This window comes from Lygodium microphyllum, unplaced genomic scaffold (genome assembly GCF_053477565.2).
Source record: "Lygodium microphyllum isolate KBCC unplaced genomic scaffold, Lygodium_microphyllum_v1.1.10 scaffold_33, whole genome shotgun sequence".
Classification (NCBI taxonomy): domain Eukaryota; kingdom Viridiplantae; phylum Streptophyta; class Polypodiopsida; order Schizaeales; family Lygodiaceae; genus Lygodium; species Lygodium microphyllum.
This window is the reverse complement of record NW_028229516.1, coordinates 2,915,393-2,921,847: the sequence shown is the minus strand read 5'-3', so window position 1 is coordinate 2,921,847 and position 6,455 is coordinate 2,915,393. Positions and strand designations below refer to the sequence as shown.

At 40.6% G+C, this 6,455-nt stretch overlaps 1 pseudogene; it reads left to right on the top strand.

Annotated features, from left to right (window-relative positions):
- The first annotated feature begins 3,945 nt into the window (after positions 1-3,945).
- LOC148009203 (elongation factor 1-delta 2-like) lies at positions 3,946-4,632 on the top strand (annotated as a pseudogene).
- The last annotated feature ends 1,823 nt before the right edge of the window (positions 4,633-6,455 follow it).

Sequence of the window (6,455 nt, the reverse complement as noted above, 5' to 3'; positions counted from 1 at the left end):
GTGCTTGACCTTGGATGGTATTACACCCCATGAGGCATGGAGTGGCATGCAACCCTCCTATGATTACTTGAGGGTGTTTGGCTGCCAAGCATCTGTACGTATGCCACATGAGCCTATGTCACGTAGATGTATCCTCCTTGGTTATGGACATGGTGACTTTAAGGCCTATAGATTATGGGATTTCGATGCCCAGCAGTAGGTCATACATAGCCGTCATGTTGTCTTTTATGAGACATAGACACCTCTTAGCCCTCTTGATGAGCATTCAAGGTGCTTTATGGCTGATTTTACATCAGCTATAGTGCCATTACAACAAGCTATTTATGCTGAAAATGAGGCACTTATTGGCCCAGATGACGTAGCTATGCATATCAATCAGGGTTAGGATGTTGGTGGTCAGTTGCTAGACCCCTTATAGGCTCATGAGAGCCGTTTTCTTGTAGTTTTGCAGGCTAGACAACCAGCCATATGTTAGTCTTCTGCTTCGCTAAGGCCACATGTAGTCTTGAGACTCCGTTGGACGAGTGTCGAAGATGTTGACCCTCTTTCAGTGATTGACTCTAGAGAGTTTGACTGCTCTCTGCTGTCTTATATGCACCATGCCGATGCTATGTGCGACTCTGATGCTTTACAGCCGTGCACTGAGATGAGTTGTGCTTGCTTCATGAGAAGCATTCTTGGATTGCTCCATTGTATGGAGCTACCGGATCACTTATCTCCTGGATGTCATGGTCTCAAGGATGCTTGACTCTTCTTCTATAGAGGTTCTCGACACTTCTTGCACAGCTCGCTTTCTGATTGGGAGTTGGGTGAGATGTTATGATTCCTCACCTTGTATTTTTTCTTTTTCTTTTCTTTGTTTTCACTCCCTAGCCACATTGGCCTTTTGGTGGGAGGTTGTTGGGGTAAAAGGCCTCTGGGCCTAGCCATGTATACTGTGACTTCCCATTCTTTATTCATATATAATATGATAGTGCAATAAGGCTATCAGTTCAGTTGGGCAGCACCTACATTATGTGTGCTCTTCTCTCTCGTATCTTCCTCTTCTCCTTCTCCTTCTCCACTGCCATTGCATCCCCTTCATTGTCTTGCCACCTCACCTTGCATCGGGCTTTCCCTCACTCTGAGTATACATGGCAAACATTTATTATTAAGCAACCATCATGATGTGCATTTACAAATTAAGGATTGGGCCTTTCATGATATCCATGATCAATAAGGGAAATGGGATGGGGAAAGGGGTTACCTCTGCAAATCAGTGACTCATTGATTGCATCAATTACCCTTTCTTACAAATTTTCACTTAATGATCAAGAATCAAAACCAAGCATAGTCATGGGTTAGGAGTTAAATTCTCAACCAACAAGAAAGAAATTTTAAGTGTGCTCAATCATGCATGCATTTCAAGAAGTGCATAATGGAAGAAGGCAAGCAATAGGTGATCCATAGCTTCAACCTAAACAAGAATTCATATAATTCTTTAATCTCTCTAAGCAAGAGGTTGGGCTCAGCAAGTGGCTGGAGAAGAGAGACCAAGACCCATGAGACATACCTTGCTTAAGCTTGGGGAAGAGGTAGTGGCTGTCCACTCCAAAGAATTTGTGGTTGTCCTCCTTCTTGCAACTCGTGGTTGCATGGAGCCTTCAATGTCTCGTGGCTCGCAGCACAACAAAAAATATGCCCATGGTGGTGAAATCAATTTCTGTTGGGGCTATGGAATTATTGCTTCAGCCATTATCCTCGGGGGGGTCACTCGTGAATATATGTATATATAACGTGAGTTCAAAATAAGGGGTTTTTAAAACACCATTTTTATACATTTTTTTACATACAGAAGGGTGTCATATAAAGGGGTTACTTATAGATTGAATAGAAAAGGGTTGGGTTTTATTCAAGAAAAATTCACAGATTAGGATATTTATAAATAGGCCATGAACGCACGTTATATAGAGGATATATATATAGTGAATCCCCCGAGCCATTATCGTAGGACAAGCTCAAAAATATTTGGAAACATGTAGTGGGGATTCAGACATCTCATGAGATGACATCAGCAAAAGAAATTACTGGCTCTTTACAAAAGGTTTCTTCCACAGTGATCAAGGAACAAATGCCTGCTACAAGCTTGAAGATTGAAGGGTTAAGCTTGCAGGATAAACAGCTTGTTATAATCCCATATTACCCTCAAGTGCCTGAGGTTGAATGTGCTAGCCTGAAGCTTTGGTAGTTTTGATCTTTAAATAAATGTGACTACTATTGTAAGTCTTAAAGAGAACAAGCTTCATACCTGTGAAGATGTTGCAATGGTAGTCGCAAGTAGGGAGAATGTGTGTGAGCAACCTATTGTTCCTCTAGTGTAACAAAACCAGAGCCTGAGATCTCTAAACCTGAGCCAGTGGCACAACCAAGCCGGCAGCTATTTTTGCATGCATTGCCTAGTTACCATGGGTTTGGGCTAGTGCCACAACCTCAATACTCCCATGAAGCCATTGAAACCCAGTCACAAGAGGCTTTGCAATTTCCTAGTAGCTTCATGTCCTTTTCAAATCCAGGCACAAACTATTTTAGCCCAGTTTTTTAGCCAGGTTCTGATGCAAATACCTATGTCCCTACAAACCTTACTTCTAAATTTAGTAGTAATAATGCCACCTTGATGAGTGGGTAGTCGCTTCATACCTGTGAAGATGTTCCAATGGTAGTCGCAAGTAGGGAGAATGTGTGTGAGCAACCTATTGTTCCTCTAGTGTAACAAAACCAGAGCCTGAGATCTCTAAACCTGAGCCAGAGGCACAACCAAGCCGGCAGCTATTTTTGCATGCATTGCCTAGTTACCATGGGTTTGGGCTAGTGCCACAACCTCAATACTCCCATGAAGCCATTGAAACCCAGTCACAAGAGGCTTCGCAATTGCCTAGTAGCTTCATGTCCTTTTCAAATCCAGGCACAAACTATTTTAGCCCAGTTTTTTAGCCAGGTTCTGATGCAAATACCTATGTCCCTACAAACCTTACTTCTAAATTCAGTAGTAATAATGCCACCTTGATGAGTGGGTAGTCCCTTTCTTTATCTCAAGAGTTGTCACAAACTCCAACTGTCACACACACAACATCATTAGCAATGGCACAACCACCTTATGTGTATGCACAACTTGTAGGACTCACAATTTCACCATACCCCACCAACATATTTGGATACTAGTTTGTCCCGCCTCGTTATGGATACATGCATACTCCATACTAGCATAACTGTACTAGAAACATTGGCTATCCTTAGGCCCTTGGTAGCACTTATACTTCTGGTGCTCGTGGCTATCGTCCTATTGAATCAATGAAGTACCCACCAGAAAAGTTTGCTACATGCAACAAATCTAAAATCTCAATTCAATACAACATCCTAGACGTGAACTTGCAGCCATGTGTTACTGTGCTTTAGACAAAAGTCCGTCTATCTCACCGCTAGAATCTAGTGCACAAATGGTTATCTTGATTGTATTCTTCTGCTGACTTGAGCTTGGTGCAATCTTGATGCCAATAAAAGCCCAAATTCATATCATAATTGACTTATAAACTCACAGTCTCCCCTCAAAGGAATAAAATAGATCAGAGTTGGGCAAGAGGAAGAAGCCCATGGTGGCATTCTCCCAGAACATAAGCTACACATTTTTGCATGCCTGCTGCATACAGTCCACATAATGGTGTTGCTAATCTTGAAGAATGTCCAAGCCCCCAATGACCACCAAGCAATGAGAATGGCTTTGGTAGGAATGGCTAGCGGAGAGAGCAGTTACGACATAAGGAGAAATAGCCCTGGGAGATGGAAACAACAAAAGGATGGGAGAGTGGCAAAGATGTGTGTTACAAAAGAAGAAGAAGAGGAGGAGGAAGAAGATGATTGTTGCACAGAGAGAGAGAGAGGGATTTAGAGGACAATGATAAGGAAGCAGCTATGGTCACCGTGGAGCTTCCTGATGTCACCTCGTCTACCGGTCTCAAACATCTCGATGAGTAACTCCTCACCCAAAGCTACATCTCCGGGTATCAACGCTCAAAGGATGATGTTATAGCATACTATGATTTTTGTGAAGCCCTTGGATCTAATCTGGTTAATGTCTCTCGATGGTACAACCACATCTCAGCCCTGCTAGAGAAGTGTCTTCTAGGAACTCCTCTTGGTGTTAGCATTGTTGGTCTACCTATTGTACACCTTAGGGAGCTATCTAATGGAAATCCAAAACTTGCACCTAGTATTCCTGATGCTTCTGTAAAGGCTGGTGGTAAAGATGATGATGACCTTGATCTCTTTGGTGAAGAGCAGAAGAGGAAAATAAAGATGGTGAAGCTTGAAATGTCTCCAAATTCTAAAAATTCTTCAATGTTGTCTCTCTTGCTTCTTGGAAATGTCCACTGGTCACTCCAATTTTTTTTGCCATGTCTGTACCTATATACCTGAAATTTTTGGATTTGTGAGACTAAAAAGGAGGAACTAAATGAAATATGATCAATTGGATCAAGAACTTGAGAAGCTCTGATACCACTTGTCAAGAAGAGGACAGGAGAAAGAGAGAGAGAAGAAGAGGAGAGAGAGAGTGCGAAAGAGAGAGAAAGACTGCAGGAAGAGAGAGAAAGAGAGTGATGAGGAGAGAGAAAGACTAGAAAAGAAGAGAAATACATGAAGAGAGAGGAAGAAGCCATGAAAGCTTGGAGAGAGAGGTGAAGATAAAAGGAGACTTGTATTGTTATCTGATGGTGAAAAATCAAGTCCCTAACACCTTATATACCAGCCAATGTAGCTAGTATTTCCTCATTATTAAATCCCCCTCTCTTACAGTTGGCCAAGCTATTAAAGTTTGCTATTTCTTCTCTTGTTGTTTCTATGCGATTATGTTTAAAGGAGGTGATCAAGTGGCCATTTAGGGCTTTCTCTCTAGTCACTTATGTTGCTATTAGCTCTTCTTGTCAATAGAAGAATGCTTGGTGAAGATGAATTTGGATTCTTCCCAAGAACAAGGAACGCTTCTAGTTGCCACCACTATGTCTTCATTTAATAGGGTAGGTCAACATGATCAAAATTTTGAGTGAATAAGATGATATATTATCAAGGTTTCAAATGCTATTGACTATATTGTCACATGTATTGGTAGCCATAGCTCTAATAAACTCCACTATTGAAGGTTTGAAGTATTTAGGCTCCATATCTAGTTTGGATTTAGTGTGACACATGTGGTGTATACTTTTACTTAACCTCATGGGAGGATTTATTTGGTTGTTATTGAGTGTTTTTGCAAGTTTGAGTGTAGTTATATTGTTTTGATTATTTCTTGATTGGTATTGGGGCTCAAGAAAGTTACTATATGTATATCCTCTACATCACGTGCGTTCAAGACCTATTTATAAATACCCTTATTTGTGAATTTTTCCTAAATAAAACATAACCATTTTCTATTCAATCTTTAAATAAACCCTTTATATTACACCCTTTTGTATGTAAAAAATACATAAAAATGGTATTTTTAAAATACCTTATTTTGAACCCACGTGATGCACACATATATTCATGAGTAACTTACCTGAGTATTGGGACAACATGTGGCTTGAACAAGTATTTGTGAGTGAGCCCCTTGATGTTTGAGATGTATTAGATCGAGGACTTGATCCTTGGTACCCTTTTGAGTGCTTTTAGTTGAAGCCGTGCACACGATGTGGGTTCTTTGTATTTGGGATTTCACTTCCAAGAATATAAGGGAGGTTGATAGTTTAGAAGCATTCTTTTTGCTTGACTAGAGAAATGCATGGTGCCAAACTATTTACAACTTGCTATTTTCAGCCAACATAGAGAGCAGCACATTCGTGAGTATAAGAAAGGGTTTGCAGCTACCTAGCGTCATTTTGAGTGTATTTGTGTGCACTTTACTTGTAGGATATCTAAATAGTAGATGGTTGTACAATCACTTGTGGAGCCATAGTCTTTGTGGTTTTGATAGTGAGGATTGTGGAGACGCATGGAAGATAGATCTATTGATTACCTTCCTAATACCCTATGCACGTGATAAGGTTTTTGAAACCCATTTGTTTCTTTGTATGTTTTTGCTAATCATAGCACCAATTCTTACATTTGGGTCCAAGATTTTTCTATAGATAGAGTTTTTGAGTTAGGCTTACCACTACGGATCCATTTGGTTTGGTGCATTCTAGTTGTGGTCAACTTACTCACTAGTTTCCTTTTTCTCTTCTAAGCATAGTTTTTCTTCATTTAATAGGCTTTTACCCCCTCACTAGAGTTGACACATAACTTGGACATTAGTGGCACTAGAGGCTTTGCAAAAGCTAGTTTGCCCTTGCTGAAAGCCATTACGATTCTTACATTTACTAGGGTGAAGTGGATAGACTGATTTTCATAATCACATTATAGTGGGGTTGTTTCTTGAAGGACCTTCTAAATGTTTCGTTCCCATCACC